Genomic DNA, 19,344 nt, shown 5'->3' on the forward strand with positions numbered 1-19,344 from the left:
CTCCCCCCCCAAAAGCTCAACAACTCTGGGCACTTTGTGATAAATAAGGGTTTTTTGGTTTGGTTAAATAATTAGTTTTTGGTTTATTAAATACAGTTATATATTACAATTATACATTTTTGTTATTTAAACTATAAATATCGCAAAATTATGGTTTTTTCCCTCAAAGTGACACACCACCCGAGTTATGCTCGGTTTTTTTGAGAACTTCAACACACCAAGCTCAAAAGGGTGCCCATCACTGTTTTATGCACTTCTACCAAGTTGACGTATAAAACTCTAAAACTGATTAAGATTGTGCCAGATTCCTCCATAGACTCCTGGCAGGTGTTTAAGCAACACAATCATGCCTATGATGCCAGGCACCTTTATCACTGTGGCTGCTGGTGGGGAAATGGAGCAGTCATGGAAATGTCTCTGGACTCCCTTCTTTCCGACAGCCCCTCTATACACAGTTACTTGTTTGGCCACATGTACGAACATGTGAAGAAATTTGTCAGGGTGACCTGGCTCTGAGAGAGCAAGCAGTTCAAGCTGTTTTCAAAAGGAATCCATACAAATAAGAAGGCAAGCGAAGGAAATGCCACGTGGGTGGCCGAAATCAGATGTCAGACCAGCCAGGAGCCTTTGTGTAGCAGAGAACTGCACTGAAGAATGTATCCCAAGTGATGCAGCCTTGATGAAAGGGCAAAGGCCGCCTTGTGTGTGGGAGGATGTTCAGCCAAAATCACGAATGCATGATTGTTAGTCACAAACAGGGGCAATGGCACCATGGAGCTTCAGAACCTGTATAGAGAGGACCTTTATATCATAGTCATACCCCCAAACCTAGTGGTGGGAACAGACAATGGACTAGTCCCTACCTCTTCCTACCTGTCATTACTCACTCTTTTCCTTACCTGCAATGGAGTATTATATCTGTAAACTCTCCTCCAGATTGCACATGCCATTTTGAACTGGACTACAGACTTTTATAAAATTTAAGAATTATTGCTTGCCTGATTTTCATGTTGAATTCTGGCAAGACTTTACTGATATGATGAACCTTTTTGTTTTCTTGTTTTACTTAAAGAGGCTGAGAGTGATTGCTTGGTCAAGAGGGAAACAAAAAGGGAGAAGATAATCCAAGTCTGCCTAATTCAACATGGGATATCCTCATTGTTCTAGAAGGCTATGCAAATTTGCCCTAATAGCTTCTAGAGATAAGCTGAGCATGGGTGGTGACTTTTGTGGGACATTATTGCAGTCAAACCAGCAATTCATGTTTTGCTAGATGCACACATGAAGGGGCAGAGTCTCATAGAGCTTTCCTGAAGAAGAAAAAAACAGCTGCTGGAGAGAACTCTGTGAGATCACTTCCTTTGTCTGCCTTGACAAGAAGTTGTAACACTACAGCCTTCCTTCCTTCCTTGCCCTCTCTCTCTTTCTTCATCATGCTTCCAAACTGACCACACATGGATGTATAAGCTCTGCAGCTCTGACATCATCTTTGAACGTTCATCTTGTTTTTTCATTTTTTCTTTTATTTCACAAAGTTTTTATTGTACTTTACCAGATCTTAACCTATTACAGTATTTGTGAGAATGGATTCCAAATATCATTGAATTTGTCCATGGCAAGTCTGCGTTTATGCACAAGTTGTTCGTATGTTGCAAGTTTGTACAAGTTTTCAATCCAATTGTAGAAGTGAGCCGCATTTTTCTTTTTCCAATTCATCAGGATCAGTCTTTTTGCTGTGGTAAGAGCACAAAGTGTCCACTCAAATTGTCCTTTTGTAAGGTTCTGTCTTGTACTTTTGTAACTTAGATCGTAGATTTAAACTTTCCTTCATTCTACTACTGTAATTATTGCTTCAAGACCTAGATTAGGTAAATTAACACTTCAGTGGTATCTTGGGTTACAGATGTTTCAGGTTACAGACGCTTCAGGTTACAGAATCCGCTAACCCAGAAATAGTACCTTGGGTTAAGAAATTTGCTTCAGGATGAGAACAGTAATCGTGCTCCGGTGGCCCGGCGGCAGCAGGAGGCCCCGTTAGCTAAAGTGGTACCTCAGGTTAAGAACAGTTTCAGGTTAAGAACGGACCTCCGGAACGAATTGAGTTCTTAACCAGAGGCACCACTGTACTTTTATTCCCAAAACAATGTGTGTGAGATTTTTTTTAAGGGGTAATACCAGGAAAATCCAGTCTGTCTTAAAGCATCCTGGATTATTGTTTGCAGAAGGTTAAATCAACCTTGTTTTAGCTTCCAAGTTTAAGCAGCAAAGGATGGTATTCTGCTGATCTCACAAACATGAGCAAGGAAGGATAATAACTAAGGAATATAACCTCTCCTAGTGTCTAAACCCATTCCTACAATTTTTACTCTGCTTAAATAGGTATTTGCATTCTCACACAAGTGAGAAGAGGAATGATAATTAATAAATAAAGTACAGTGGTGCCTTGCTAGACGAATTTAATTCATCCTGCGAGTCGCTTCGTATAGCGAAAAATTCGTTTTGCGAAGCGGCTCCCATAAGAACACATTGAAGTGTGGTTTCCCATAGGGTGCCTCGCAAGACGAAACTTGCGAGGCACCCTATGGGACGAAAAAAATTCATCTTGCGAAGCACACCATAGAAAACTTCGTCTTGCGAGTCTCCATTGAAATCGCAAAACACTTTCGTTTTGCGAGTTTTTTTTGTCTTGTGAGGCATTCATCTAGCGAGGTACCACTGTATCTTCTCTACTCAACCAAATCCATCCAACAAGGTGCAAGGCAGAGAGGCAGGGAGAAGATGGAAGAAGAAGAGGGAAAAGTGGGAGTGTGGACATTGGTGATAAAAGGATAGTCAAGTCCAGTCAAAGGTGACTTTGGGGTGTGGCACTCATCTCGCTTCAGGCTGAGAGAATTTGTCCACAGACAGCTTTCCGGGTCATGTGGCCAGCATGACAAAACTGCTTCTGGTGCAATGGAACACTGTGACAGAAGTCAGAATGCACGGAAACACTGTTTCTCTTCCAGCCGCAGCGGTACCTATTTATCTTCCACTGGTGTGCTTTCAAACTGCTAGGTTGACAGAAGCTGGGACAGAGCAATGGGAGCTCACCCTGTCACAGGGATTCGAACCACCAACCTTCTGTTTGGCAAGCCCAAGAGACTCAGTGGTTTCTCTGAACTTCAGCTGGTGCTAGAATCAGAGATGGAAGGAAGGACCCCCAAGGAGAGCTTGCCCAGCAATTCTGCTTATCCACCAAGATCAAACTACATGCAGAACAGAAAACAGAGGAGAGATCTGTCTATGGCTGCTAGACATGATGACTATGCTCTGCTCTCCACAGTTGGAAGCAGCAGGCAGCAATGGTTCTGAATAGCAGTTGCCTTAAACCACAGGACAGGTGAGTGCTCTTGTGCCCAGGTCCTGATTGCTGGTTTCCCACAGGTATCTGGCTGGCCACGGTGAGAACAGAATGCTGGACTAGATAGGCAATTGGCCTGATCCAGCAGGCTCTTCTTATGAGTGCCCCAAGCCAAGGGCAAGCTGGTGAATGAGGTTTACAGGATGCCCCATGAGTGAGGAGCCACCTTTGTGGCCTCCATGCCGGGGAAAAGCCAAACATGTTCTCCTGTGTTCTAACCAAAGTACAAGTCTCTGAACTGACCCAAATTTCCAGTACTTGGGTGTGAATGTTCTGAGAGGTTATTTTTAAAACAATCTGCTAATTACTTGCTGAATGCTGCTTAAGAAAAAGTAGTGAAAACAAGTCCAGACTGTGTGTCATATTGAGACCTGCTTATCTAAAAAAAGGTGTCAGTGACAGAAAGGCAAAAGGCACCTGCTGTGTCACATGTGAGTTTGCTCTTTTCTGTAGAGGTCCCAGGGCCAGCCCAGCCCCTGCTATGATTGTGTGATGGCAGACAGAGCCACTATGGGGAGGGCCATGTCCCAGATGATGCAGTCACAAGCAAGCCCATGGATTTCACTGGGAAGGGCCCCATAGCACTATCTGGAGTTCTGACATTATTTCATGGGTGGCTCTCACATGGTTTACAAATCTAACATTTGCCGCCTTCATGTATGTAGAACATTGTCCTTGACTCCGTAGTAGCAGCCAGCCAGCCAGCCAGCCAGCCAGCTGTGGAGTTCCGAGGATCTGTTCTACCCAGAAGAAGTGTCCATTGCCCACAACCCAGCCATGGCCCACAATCCAATAGGGTGCAAAGAGTAGGAAAGTCACTGGCACATTCCTGGGCCAAGGGGAACTAGGAGCACAACTTGCATCATCTACTGGCCTGGGACTCTGTCTTGTTTCCTCTCAATGGAAGGAGAAAACCTGAAGCAATTTTGTTAGATGATTTGGACAAGGTGCTTTACCTGTAGGCTTTCAGAGGAGCCCTGCATTGTGTGTGTGCACTGCTATTTTCCGTTCTGGGCCCTGCTAGTTTCTCACGGCCTATGGTAACTCCGGGAGACTTTTATCCTGCAGAAACCTGCACATGGCAAAGCTGACCTCAGAGGCTGATGCCTCCAAGAGGTTTTCCAGTGCTGCTGTGCTCGATCTCAGTAGCATCTATCTCCGGGCCCAGGGGAGAGCTTGACCCTTGCATCTGCACTGCTGGCCCCTTGGGGACTGGCACAGATGCTGTGATGAGTCTCCTGTGCCTTGCATCTGCCAAGGAAAGGCAATTATTTTGCAGTTGATTGGAGAGCCTTTCAGGGCAGGCAGCAGGAGTGCACCTAGGGACCATCTGTGGCAAAGACTACATTCAGCCAAGAGAGGGGTGTGCACGGCCAAGCATATTTAAAGTCCCCACTGCCGACACCTGGCAGGAAAGAAGGATAGGTGGCTAACAAAAGCCTTTGCTGTTTTTTGCATTCTCAGGAGTGGAGGGCTTTCCATACCCCCAAGATCCAAATACATTCCCACATGGGGTAGAGGAGGACATACTTCTACCCAAGCAGAGGACACTGGATGACAGACAGATAGAGGGATCTGGGTTGGTCAGTGAGGCCCATTTAACATTTTGGGGTCCCTAAACCAACTCTGATCTCCTTTTTTGCCATTATGTAGAGAAGTTGCAGTTTCTGTTCAATCTGACACTTAATCTGTTGTGGGTGGATGGAAATCCACTAGGTGCTCAAGGGACACAGCAGGTGGCCAGGCTAAAAAGTCCCCCTGTCCCAAAAGGTCACTGAGCACCATTCACTGCTCCCCTCTGTGACCATATTTATATTCAGGATGGATACCCCTAATGCTGTCATCACACCAAACACCCTGGGAAGACTCATATTGATCATCCTCCAGGAACCCAAGATAGAGTCTAGTTTTAATGCTGCACTTGATATTTTTATGACTGTGTGATTTCACATTTGAGTTATTTAAGGGCTCAACTCTTGAACAAATGTCAGTGATCCAGGCACCCATCTCTGCCTAGTTTGCGGATGCCTTGTTCTTTGCCATCTCCCTTCTTTGGTTCTGCTGAGGTGGGAAACCCAAGTGGGAATGACTGAGGTGTGGCTCAGCTCCTTCTGTGGAGAAGAAGCTGAGGCAGGAGAGGGGAACCTTTCTTTTTCTTTTTTGTTTCTTTTTTTTTTGGTTTTAAAATCCTTTATTGATGTATTCAATTAAAAAAACAACAACAAAAAGAACAAATTATATACTAGAACAGTCAAAACGATCTAAACAAAAACATCATTACATAAATAATGCCACGGAGCCGATATTGCTCCATGATTAGTTATCTGAATACCTGAATACCTAAGATAGAGATAAAACGAAGAAGAAGATTGAAGAAAGTAGTGAAAGAAAATAGGAAAGAAAGAAGAAAGAAGAAAGGGGAACCTTTCTTTCCCATCGGTATCAGCATTAACATAGGTCCACTTTCTTCATTCCCCCAACGTATTCTGTGTCCGACATGGTTAAGATATTTTCAGTTGTTGCTCTTTACAGCAAAGTCATTTGAAATTTCTTTCTTAGGCTGCCTTATTTCAGGTTCCATTAAGTTTTGCTGATTTCAGGAAAGAGCAATTAGGGTGGATGAGGCCTTAGTGCATGTCATGGTCAACTTGGTGCTGCTGTGAGCCCCTATTGGCAGCCCTTTTATATTTTTCCTTCTGCTTCTGCTCTGTTTTCAGCAGCCTCTCTCTAGCAATTCCAATGTTTGGAGTTAAACATGGCTGATGGGGCCATCTTCCCACCCATGTAAACATTGGCATCTAACAATGTGCTGACTGATGCCAAGCTCTGCCTATGATAAGCTCTGAAGCATCTCCTTTGGTTGGCTCTCACAACTCCCTAAGAACACAAGAAGAGCCATGAGTCAGATCAAAGGGGGTCCATTTAGTCCAACACCTGGTCCTCACACTAGTCAGCCATGTGTCCCAGTGTGAAGCCCATGAGGATATGAGCACAATTCTCCACTCCTGCTCTTGATCTTGCTCCCAGGCAACTGATATTGGGTGGCTACTATTGTTGGCTTTACCCTTCTCCATTGGTTGCCCATGTTCCATTGTTTTGAGAGAAGTAAGCTCTAAAATGCTGTTTTTGAGATTAGGCAACAAAGCACTGTATACCATCTTCCTCTGTATGATTTGCATGAAGGCCTTGGCCTTTCCTTGCATTGTATCCTCCTGTCAGCTCAGCCTTTCCAGTGGAAGCTGCTGCTTTTGCCCTAGCTTGGATCTTGGGGAGAGAGTGGCTGCTGCCCACAGATCTAGTGTGTGAACCTCCCTTGGGGGCATCTGGTCAACCACTGTGAGAACTTTAGCCTCATCCATCAGCCAGGCTCTTATGTTCTCACATACAGCCACAGTCACCCTGATCCTGCCCACCTGGGCAGTCCACAGACTCCTCCAGCCGTTCCTTTCCTCCCTGTGCTCCTGATTGCTCTTTCATCAGTCCACACCCTGCCTCTATCTGGCCCTGCTTTTAATAGCATTCATTTCTATTTATTCTGCTTCTGCACACACACCCATGTTCAAGGCAGATTTCCCCCATCTACCAGGCCTTTGGGCAACAAGTGGCATCTCCTTTATGGAAGATAAGGTGGTCTGTGGGGTCTGGCTGACACTTCAGGGTCTACTGGTGGACATTTTGAAACGGTGAAGGAACCTGTTGGAAGGACTGGCTCAGACACCCCTGCTGATCTCTCTTGTCTACTGAGGTCCCAGGTGGGCCATGCAGGACCCAACATTAGGCTAGCCGCCTGCCTCTAGCGGTGTGGGCAGAAAAGAGAGCGGTTGGAAATAAGATCCTCCCCATGCTTTGCATCTAGTCAGTAGATGGTGCGCCATTGATGCGCCTTTTCTGTTTGTTGCTTTTGGGGAAGACGGGAGGGAGATACAGTATTGCTAAACCCTCCTCCAAGGAGGAGGAGGGGAGGGAGGCGGCTGCCTTGCTTTCCTTCATATTGTCAGTCTCAGGGTAACAGCGAGCAGAGAGTCGCGATAGAAGGCTGATCTTGCAACCCTCTGGAAGACGGAGAGACCACGAGGCTCGCGCGTCAGCCGAAACACCCAAGGTTTAAATGCGTTCGTCTCCTCCCCTGGATCTGTCCACGGCTGGATCACCCGCTGCCACAGTCCGCTCCTCGTCACCCGAGACAGAAGCGCCAGACTCTCGGGGGCGCAAAGGCAGGACTGAGAGAGAGCAGCCGCGAGTGCCGCCCCAGTAGGTTTCTGGATCCAGCAGCTCCGCAGGAGGTAAGGACCTGGCCCTCGGTTGTTTGCTCCTCGGGGTTGGGAGGGGGCTGGCGTCGAGGGTCGCGGGGGATAAACCACCCGCTTGCAAGCAGCCGTCGGAGTTCTTCCTAGCCTCGCCACCGAGCGGGAGCGCCTTTATTTGCTCCTCCTCTGCGTGGGAGTGGGCTCGTGGGTTCCTCGGCAGAGCTAAGGGGTGGCCCTGAGAGAAGCGATCGAGTGCGGTGACTATCTGGCTCTCCCGGTCCCAAAGCCAAAAGGCGAGCAGAATCCTGGCTTGCAGGATTCTGCCGCTGTGCAGCGCGAGCAGCAAACGCCCAGCAAAGTTGCAAAGGAGAAGATCAATCTGGAAACTGGGGAGGGGTCGGGGAAAGAGAGATGTGTGTGGCAGGGGCGCGGGGAGACACACAAAGGCCGGCTGTTCTCCCGCTCCTGCGGGCGGCCCTGCAAATATTCTGGAGCTTGACGTGGCCCCAACGCAGCCTGTAAAACGCACATTGCCGGCCTCTTGCTAGAACGAGTTAGCCAAGAGGACAAAGGCGCGCGGCAGCCGCCTTATCCGTTCCTTTACTTGGTTGGAATATGAGGCGTAGCGCTACAAGCCTTGGATTTACCCGCGTCGGCTAGTCTGGGGGTCGAGCTGCTGAGGGTTTCTAGCAAAAAGCAGGGGCCCCGACAATTGTGCGAGGGAGACTGGGAGGGTCTCTGCGCATGTGGCGCGGCGCTGTCCACGGTCCTGAATGGGAGGCGCGTCTTTATCTTCCTGGCTGACGCTTTTTCCAAGGGCCCGGTGGACCTGCCTTTGCGCCCCCGAGCGTCTGGCGCTTCTGTCTCAGGTGGCGGGAAGCTGTCTGTGGCGGCAGTGGCTGATCCAGGCAGGATATGAACGCAGTGGGGCTCGCCCGCCCCCCCATTCCAAAGGCAGGCCCGCCGGCTGGTGAGAGGGACTGTCTGGATTGCCCAGGAGTGGAGCCCCCCTCCTGCCCGCCCTCAGCTTCCAGGACGCTCTGCGTCTCCCCAGCCGGACAGCCCTCTGGGTACGGCTGATTAATGTGTTGCTGCAAAGGACGGGGAGGGAGTGTTTCTCGGTTCTTCTCAGTCAGTATAGCCCTGGGCTGCATGGAGGAAGGAGCCGCCTCGCAGGGAGGACGACTCTGGAGGGCTACGCCGAACAGGCAAAGGCAGGAAGTGGATGACGCCACTGAGCCCACCGCCTGCCTTGGCGCTTTCCGCCCCCTCCCCAGTCCAGAAACGTTTCCTGTCTTGGGATTTGGAGACCGCTGAGATTTAGGGTGAGAACTGTGAGGGCCGCAGGCTCTCTGCCAGAGAAGGAACGGCTTAACCGTAGGTGTGATCTGTGGTGAGCAGAGGCTGAAGGGCAGGGGATGGTGGGTGGGCGAGGCTGGTTAGGATACAGGCAGAGTGGGTGGGAAAGGAAAAGAGCAAAAGCTCTGCAGGTGGGGGAGGGAGGGACAAGAGAGCCAGGCCTCTGGAGGCTGCGTTTGGGGGTGGGGCGGGAGGGACGGGAAGGGGTGTGTGTGAAAGTCCTGGGATGAATGTGCCCACGACCTCAAGCTCTAGCACAGATAGGTTCCAAGGGAATTAAAAATAGCTCTGGGACACCCAGGATGGAGTAGAGAACAGCAGCCGCCCAGACTTCACAGCTTCACACAGGTGACTGATGAGAGAGTTGGATGGCTGGGCTCTCAAGTGTGCCAGCTAAGGTTGCCCCTGCCGCCCCAGTAGCAAACTGGAAAAGGCTGAGCAGAAACAGATGAACTCTCCAACAGCATTTTGCTCCATTCAATTTTCTTATTGGGATTCTGGAGGCCTTGCATTCAGCAGCAAATGCAGAAGAGCCTAGTGACTTCAAGTGGTTCTGCATTGATGCCTGGGCAAAGGTCTGTATCACAGTGGAAGTTCCAAAGCCGGTGCAAATCTCAGGAAGTCCCAGGCCCCTTCTGGCTTTGCCATGGGAAGTGTGATAAATGAGCCAGCAACCCAGGATTCAATTGCCCTGTCCTCTGGCAGCTCCAGGGCCAAATGAGCAGCAAGAGCAGTGGTGTGTCCTGAGGTCTACTGAGAGTCCAGACTTTGGAGAGATGGGCACTGGGTGGTGGGCTGCTAGCCCATAGATAGTACAAGGAAGTACCTGATTCAGAAAGCAGGGGCTTGCCAGTGTGTTATTTGGTGATGAAATGAGCAAGGGGTTAACCAGAAAGTGATCAATTTGGACAATGACATTGATTTATCATCACAAATAGGATAGTAGGGGGGTCCCCCATGTGTGACTGCCTGTGCTCTCTCTCACATACACTCATTAACATACTGCTCTCACTTTGTGCCTTTGCATGAGGCCACTGCTCTTTGCAAAGGACACATTCTTTTCTTCCCCTCTTGCCATCGACTACCACAGGCACATCATGCCTGCCTGTCCTGGCCACGGGGGTGGGGTGGGGGTGGAGGTGGGGGTGGGGGCGGCTCTTGCTGCATCCAGCGCTTTCTGCTTTTTGTCTGCTTCTGCTGATGCGTTTCTTCCCTGAAGCTGCTCTTTCTGCTGCCTTTATTCACCTTCCCATTGCTGTGTGTTGGCTCCCTTTGCCTACCTTCCCATTCAATCATTTATCCAACTCACTCTCTCACACACACATAAACACACACACACACACACACACACACACACACACACACACACACACAGAGCTCTTTTCCTCCTGAGCCAGCTTCTCTCTCTCTCTCCCTCCCTCCCTCTCTCCATTCCACCCTGTATGCCCCTGGCTGTCCTCTTGAATCCCCTCAACCTCCTTTTGCTGTGTCTCTCCGGCAAGAAAACCCATCCTACTCCCTCTGTGGGTATATCCCTGCCAAATGTTTACAACAAGTAGTTCGATGTACAGACTGAATCCTGGCATAATTATACACACAGACGGAGACCGCATAGTAAATAAGCCAGCTGCTGAAGACGCCCACTTTCCTCCTCGCTTGCTTTCTTATTAGAGCTGTTGCTGCCACCGCTGCCACTCTCACCTCTTTTGCCTCTCTGCCAAACCCCATTTCCAGGGCACCGGTGAATGCTCTTCTGGAAAAGAGCTCCTGGACAACCCCCACATCTGAGGAATGAATCTGAACTGGGAGCAGAGCCCCAGTTCAAAGGGGTGCTTATCGTCTTGTCAAGCACCCACTTGCCTGGCTCAGCTTCAGGGAAGGTGCTTCACCCCCCCTGCCCCCCACAGAGCTGACAGAGGATCCCTGGAGTTGGAGAGGTGGGGGAGTTGGAGGCTATGGCTGCCCCTCCCCTCCCCACCACCCCACCCAACTGACCTGCTTATTTTACTGTTCAACCGCAAGAGGGGCAGGACTTTACCCACAAGTCCACCACATGCCCTTTCCCTTCCATTAAGCATCCTTCCTAAGGAAGGACAGTCAAGAGCAGAAATGGAGGGTCTGGGGGGGATGGGCAAAACATCTGGTAGCTCAGCACTATCTGTGAGCATGAACTATGACTGCTATGTGTGCAGCAGCATGGTGGTGAGTGGGGTGGTTTTTGGTCAGAGCTGCTTGTCTGCAGTGGCAGGGGTTGTGAGTCTGGCTGGCTGGCCTGTGTTTGCTCCCCCACCCAACCCCCTGGTGTCCTGGAGTAGCGGTTGCACTCTGGGACCTGTGCAGAGTGGCTGTTGCTTTGCTGTCAGTGGGCCCAAGCGGAGATTGATCCACTGACTTGGCGGGGAATCAATGTCCTCTCCTGGAGGAAGAAAAGGACACACACTGTTGTCTTATTTTTGTTTGGTGAAAATGCTGTTTGCTCAGCCTCTGGCTTGCACATCGGCCTCACCTTCAGGCAGGTGTCACCAGAGAAAGGCTCTGTTTGGGCATCCAGTTCCCGCTAACGTCATTAGAGTCACAATGCGCCTTGTCTGGGTTTTATTTTTGGGACCGGATTCCATGCTTGATGCGATGAAAAGATTTCAAGGTGCATGGTGGCTTCAGCATAGATACAGTTGCTACCTTTCTAGAGATGTTTTTGAGCTGGATGCAAGATAAAACAAAGCCAGATGGTTCTGATCTATTTCCATTTCTGCTCATGGGTGACTTTAAGTACCAGAAGCCCAGGGATATATCCAGTTGCTGGATGCTCTTTAATTTTTGTGCGGAACATCCCTTGGGGTCTGTGACAAGGGAAGGGAAGCTGCAGACTGCTTGGTCACCACCAGCAACTGCAGCTGGGGCGGCTCCATTCGGGCAGATAGGGCACTGCCTCACTACGGTAGTCTCAGTTAACCCTCCGGTCCAGAGGATTACACCTCTTCCACCTCCTCCTCTGTCTCAGGGTTACCCTTGTAGAACTCAGCAGGGAGGAAGAAAATGGAAACCAAACTAGATTTAAGACTTGTCCACACTTCTGCTTTTCCCATGCCCAGAAAGCATGAGTCTGAGCTGTTTCCCCCTTTACCTCACTGCTTTCCAAGGGAAAGCCCACTCTTTAGTGATAGAACAAATGGGAATCCTGGGGAAACCCGGATTTCTGTTTGCTCCAGAACAGTTTTCTTTGGGGAGAAAGCAGCAGGACAAAATGAAGTGTGGACAAACCCTTAGTTGACTCTGCTTGCCATTGGCTCTGGGTTGGTCTCCTTGCCTTCCACCACACCAGCCACCACTGCCTACATATAGAGTCAATAGGCACACCATCTCAAAGATAGCATGATGCTCCAGTATCTGGTTCTTCTTATTCTGCTTGGTCCAAAACTAAAACAAACTGAAATATGTAAGAGTGAGGAAGCATAGGAGAAAAGAACTGTTGTCATATTTCTTACTTGGTTGTATGACAAACAGCATCTGCTAAATGCACCCACATAGTCAGAGGTCTGCATTATGCCCAAACAGAAATAAACTCATTCATCTAATTGTGTTTGCCAAGGTAGCACATAATGGGAATAAACTGGGGACCTCACTCAGCTGGATTCCTGAGTCAGACAAAGCCCTCCTTCCCTTGATCAGGTGGCTATTAAGACTAATTACCATGAGTACCAAAACTCACTTTTCATGGAACATAAGGCTGTCATTGGCTGCTAGCCATGATGGCTCGGGTCTCTTCCACAATCAGAGGCAGTCATGCTTCTAGGCTTGGGTCCTGTTTGAGGGTTTCTCATGGGTGTCCACTGTGAGAACAGGATGCTGGACTAGGTGGCCTGATGCAGCAGGGCTCTTTTTGTGCTCTTTTGCATTCACTTGTCACAAATTCCATTTCCTACTAGAGAAAGGAATAAAGAGGGTAGCCTCATAATCTTCCCACTACAGGTGCTCCTCCCCAGCTTGCCTTACAGACTACCTTAAAGTGTGATGATGAGCCTTTGCAATTCATCACCTCTTGATACAGCTTTTCATCTGGCTCAGCTAACTAGATTTGTGGGTCTGTTAGACAAGAAAAGCCACTAATAGTGTGGGGTTTTTTTAATATTCAGGGGGGATGCAGAGGCGGATTTAGGGCAGCATGACCAGTTCCCCACACACAAGGCACCGAACAGAGAGGGCACCTTCTCACCTCCTTCCCAAAGCCTTGTAAGCACTTACTATGGGAAGGAGGTGTGAGGGCTCTGACAGGGTCCTAGAGTCCTCCTTCACCCTTCCTAAAGCATAGTTAATGCTTGCCCAGCTTTGGGAAGGATACAAGAAAGTTGGATGTGTTAAATGTTGGCCTTGTACAGGGCACCATATTACCAAAGTCGACCCCTGGGGAGTGGTTGGGACTTGTGGGGAAATAAAAAAATTATAGGGTGCAAATATTATCCACATGGGTGCATGATTTCGGCTTCCTCAGCATTTCTTAGCAGCATTCCCCACATTTTGTTCTACAGCTTTTCAGGGCTCAGCATAAACTACAAGTGTTGAGGTTCTTGGGGACCTGAATTACAGTATTTATGCTCTTCTGAATGGGCCAGTCCTGAGTGATATTCTTTGTGGAGGGTGTTCCTGTGCCGATGGCTGTCAAGAACACTGCAGCTTTGCATGCCAGTATTCCCCAAATTGCCTTTCCTGTGGTGTCCCTCCCTCCCCCCCATCACCAGAACTTATGCCCCCACCCACTCTCCAGCAGATGAGCTCTGTGCACCTGGGCTTCCAAATTCTGAGAATTTCAAAAGGTTGGGGTTGTCTTTTTATTGTTCATTTACTTTAGTGCGAGGTTATGAGACATGGTGAATTGGTATAAATTACCTCCTTAGAGATAGGCATGCTAAAGAGTCCCTTCAGGAGAATAACAGTGAGAAATCAGGTAGAGAAAAGGAAGGCAGAAATGAGAAGGAAGGTTTTTTAAAAATAAAAGCAGCACAGCTTATTTCCTTAAAAAACAAGAACAGCATTTGTCTCTCATATACCTGTCCCAGTTATGGGCATCATCTGTGATATGGGTGCACTCAATCATGGGTGAGATACTCTGTCCCTTTCCTTCTTCCAAAAGGCAGTCATGGCTTCCCCAGTTTGTCTTGGGAGGAGCTGCTGGTCCTTCTTGCTTAGGGACATCACTTCTTCCACCTAAGAACAATTGAGCTTGAGTGGATGGGTGGGAGAAAGTGGCCACATTTAATTTCCCCAGTCCTTTCCCTTCTAGGATCTCAATGCTGATATTTGTTTGGGCAAACTCAAATGCTTCCTTTCAGCTGACCACCCAAACCATATCAGTAACAAATTGTGGAGCACAGAGAGAACTATGTTTTCGCATTGCCACAGATTTGCAAGGGCTCTCTAATGGGACATGTGCGGGGTATAGGGTGGCATAGTGAAACACAGGCTTTACTGGTTTACTGTCATTAATCTGCAACCAGTTTTGTGAATACATCTAAAATTTGTTTTTATGATGCACTGCTGTTTCATATGTTGTATTCTCCTCCTCCTCTTTTTTCGGGACACTGCTTGAATAGTTTGACGTTCAGCTTACTAAAAATTTTGCACACTCAAAAAGGAAAAAAAGATCCCCAAAGGGATCAACTGAAATGCCACAAAAGCAGTTTATTTATTTGATTTATACCCAAGTTCCCAAGGGATGATGATAATGAGGGATGATGATAAGGGAAGCATAATTGAGGATGACTGTAAAACCCAAACATACGAAACAGCAGCAAAGCTCAGGACAGAGTTTAAGAGATGCATTTGCTGCACTCTCTAAGAGCTGTATAATGAAGGCGCCAGATTCAATACATCCCTCTGTGGGGAGGGAGTCCCACAACTTAGGGGCTGCTGCAGAGAAGGCTCTCTCTCCAGCCTACACACACAACTCAAGTTTCTGGCAGCAATGGAGAAACCAAGAGGGCCACTTCCCTTCCAGTTTTAGCCCCCAAGAGGGAAGAGGTGGCCTTTTAGGTATTTATACACAGACAATGTCTCACTGGCACCCGCAAGTGTTTCAGGGAGGTTGGTTAGCTGGACACAAGCTTGAGACACACATTTCATTATGGTGTGCACCCAGGGGATTTTTTTTAAAAAAGTTGAATATTTGTTGAATACTCGCTGACATTAAATCATAAATGACATTATTTTTATTCATCAAACGAAAGAAAATAAAACTTAACCTATCATATTGTTTTGAAAATTAACTTAATTTTACTTTAAAAATACAAATTTTAAAAATGAGGCAAAAAATACCTATTTTTTGCTTTAGTGATAACCAGAGGCCTGGTCAGCTCGGAGGCATGGTGGAAAAAGAGAGTGTCCTCACAGGCAGAAGGAAATACAAAGGATTGTCTCCTTTGTTACAGAGTTCTGGCCTGGAGGAGGCAAAGCAAGTGACCACACACAAAGGGTCCTCTCTAGGAAGTTCAAGAACTCTTCATTTACTAGCCCTGTTCTTGTCTACATTTTGGTTGCAAACCCCACAAAACAGGCTTAACTTGGCTGGATCTCACCTTTACAAACCAAAATACCACCCTGCACTTAAAGAGAGCTTATTCTTCATTTTATTTTTTAAAAAGAACTACTCAGTAGAAGGAAAGTTCTTCCTCAATATTTCCTAAAGGAGAAATTCAAATGAGCCAAAATGGTTTTAAAAAATGAAGTAAGTGTTGATGTATAGTCTCAGTCTTACCAGTGTGCTTCTATCCATTAATACTTGTCCCCATCAAATACTTTAGCTGGTTAATTTGCTATTGGAAGGTTGCATCCATAATATATTAGTCACATTATCCTACTTCTGCTCCCACTCCTCCCCTATTTCAGTTGGTTCAGTCCATCAAAACCTTCACAACTTGTCTTCCACTTTGCACTCACCCAGCAGCTTCTCCCTAACTTTCTTACCCACCTGCCTTATTCCATACAGCAACTGCACATCCCACTGCCCTCATTCACCACCATAATGACACACATAAAGACAGATGCAGGCGGAAACTGCAGATTGATTCCATAGTGCCAGTTGATTGGGAACACCTAGATCACAGACTGAGCAGTCACACAGTTCCCTGGATGTGTTGAATTTCTATTTAAATTACAGTAATGAAATATTTCTAAATTTGCACCTGCACATTTATGTCCTATTTTTATGGTTGTGGTGGTGCATTTCCTCTTTTTTTGGGAAATGGACAAGTAGCCCCCCCTGACCCCCAGGCAAAGCAGTCTTGCAAATGCTGCAGTATATGGCAAAGTCATGCCACATGGCCTGGTGCAGCCCGGTAGCAAAATGTTTACCAGCACAATACTGAATGAATTGTGGCCTTTTCACCAGCTGCATATTTACACACACAGGAAATAAAAATCCCCAAAACCCAACACTTCCTACCAAAACTAAACTGTGACCATCTACCATGGCAGCCCAGTTCCCTCCCTCTCTCGCCTTCGTTCCTTCCTCATAGTGGTTGCTGTCACTACTACCAGGAAAACCACATACCTTCTCACATGGCATGCTGACTATTTTCACTGACCAGGAGAGCAACAGCAGGAATGAACTGGACTAGAGCCACTGACTCTGAGCCCTTGACTGAAATGATCTCACAACGAAAGGAAGGGCCAGAATTTGCCTGGTTGTGAGGAGCTTCAGTATACAGTCACCACTTGGGCTGCACATGTTATGCAGACTCCTACCTGGAGAATGCAGTGGCAGTGTGCTAAAAGTATTGGGGTCATCATCCTGATGAGATGTGGCCTTTACTCTTATAAATACATGCATTTGCTTGTGTGGCATTTCAAAACCTCTGTGGTCACTGTGATGCCTGAGTCAAGGATGAGATGTCACAGATATTGTTTAAGGAAAGACCTCTTTCATTTCCTGATCTAGATCAAAAAAGGCAGGCACGTTTTCTACAGAGGCTCCAGTCGGCTGAGATCAGTAAGCCACACTTCCTATCACAGGTGGCCATGGTGAAACTGGCTAAGCCCCAGTAGGGTCCATCCAGGGCCACCTCTAGGGGTAGGGTCACAGGTGGCCATGGTGAAACTAGCTTGACTAGGCTAAGCCCCAGTAGGGTCCATCCAGGGCCAGCTCTCACGGAGCCGCGCGGCAGTCCACCAGCCACGGCAAGAAACGGGGCGGGGCTCCAGAGTGATCTCCGCACCACGGCGCCCGGGCGCCCACCATGCTTGAGACGGCCCTGGGTCCATCACCTCTTGGTGCTCTCCTTTCCCCTTGATGTTCTGAGCCTGCTGCAGCTATCGGCTGTTTAGTCAGAGGGCCTCCATCATCAGAGAGAGTGGCTGGTCCCCTTGACCATTTTCTTTTCTCTTCCTCCTTGGCAGGTGTGGACATTCTGCTGGCAAGCACTGCTGCACCCTGAAGCAATGGGATTGACAAGGGTCTGGGCCATACCCCCACTCTATGTGACTAGCCTTGGGATTCTACTGCTGGTTTATGCTCTCCCTGCAGAAGGGTAAGGTGGCAAGAGGCTGGGAGTTTATTATACAACACAGAGGGAGTGAGGAAGTGTCAGGGGCACTCCTTCTCCCTCACTGTACCTGCAACACCCAATTGCAGTGAGGGAGGCTGTAAGGCAGGCTTTGGGACCCTGGTTAGGTTTCACCTTCTGTCTCTCTAAGTCTTGGTCATGGCTCTTTGGAACCAGGAAAATCGCCAGCAAAGGCATGTAACAATAACCCCGTTTTGCCCCACACAGCCACTCTCCATGTCAGCTTTTCTCCTGACTGTGCTAGAGAATGGTTGATCTGAGTAATTTGCCAAGGCGATCTTCCCCATGCCATAATGGTCAGGACTTTTCCAGAGGCAGTAGAAGTGCCAGGGTCCAAAATGGAATCCTGCACACACTGTGGGCAGCTGCAGGCAACTGACCAACCAGGTACCTGGAAAGCTTCGAGGAGCAAACAAAAAGCAGCTGGCAACCATAGAGACAAAGAGCAGTGGTTTGAATCACCCGGAGTTGCAAGTGCCCCTCTTCTTCCATTTTGGGAGACCTGCCCAGAGAGTGTTTGCCTGAATTCCCTCCCCTCCCCTCCCCTTTTAAGGGGGAGGCAGAAGCTTTCTATTCCTGTCTAAGTGATGACATTGGGAGAGCCTTTGAGGAGCGGTAGTTCTGGCCTAGAGTGCCCCTAGGACAACAGTCTTCCCTATCCCCAACCTGATGTCTTCCAGCTGCCAACAGCCCCAGCCATCATGGATCCCTGGATGGTGCCAGGTCAGAGAAGACGGTATGGTACCTCTTTCACAAGGATTTTAGCTTCATATCTCATTCAGCAAAAACAAACAAACAAAAAGCGGACACGGAGCAGTGGAGCAGAAAGAAGATTCCACCTAAACATTAGGAAGAACTTCCTGACAGTAAGAGCTGTTCGACATTGGAACTTGCTGCCAAGGAGTGTGGTGGAGTCTCCTTCTTTGGAGGTCTTTAAGCAGAGGCTTGACAGCCATCTGTCAAGAATGCTTTGATGGTGTTTCCTGCTTGGCAGGGGCTTGGACTGGATGGCCCTTGTGGTCTCTCCCAACTCTATGATTCTATGAAAAAAAACCACACCAGCACCTCCAACCATGGTGGCCTGCACTGGACATCAAGTAGGCACCTTCTCTGTGCTCTCTTCAGCATCTGCTTAAAGCATGTGTAGATGTTGACCTTTTAAAATCTTTTTTTTACTGCTAATTTTAAATCTCTTTAAATGTTTTAAACTGTTTTTATTGCTGCTTTTCATTTTTCTAGTAAACCACTTAGATGTATATATTAAATAAAATGATTAAATAGTGTTCCCATGCTACTGGTGCCTGCATGAAGATGGTAGCACAAACGTTATTTCTTGAGTGCATTTCTGTGATACTTTTGTCTAAGAGAACAGATCCAAGTTGGGTTGCAAATGATAAAACCAGCTCATGATGTACCGGAACAGAACTCCTTCAAAACACACACACACACACACACAAATACAAAGTACAAGTTGTACTTGCCCATGAGCTAAGGTGAGCTAGTTTCTCTGGCAGCTGCCCTTAGATGGCATTGTCCTTTCTACTGTCATGGTAGGCAATGTACACAGAATTCTTAGGTTATTATTTTCCACCTAGAATCATAGAGTTGGAAGAGACCACAAGGGCCATCCAGTCCAATCCCCTGCCAAGCAAGAAACACCATCAAAGCATTCCTATAGAATCATAGAATCACCTGTTTGTTGATTTGATGGTTTGTTTATTTGAAATCAGTTTGTGTGATGATGGCATTTTAACACAGTAAGAAATGCAACTTCACAATTCTC

The sequence above is a fragment of the Zootoca vivipara genome, chromosome Z (genome assembly GCF_963506605.1).
Source record: "Zootoca vivipara chromosome Z, rZooViv1.1, whole genome shotgun sequence".
In the NCBI taxonomy this organism is placed as follows: domain Eukaryota; kingdom Metazoa; phylum Chordata; class Lepidosauria; order Squamata; family Lacertidae; genus Zootoca; species Zootoca vivipara.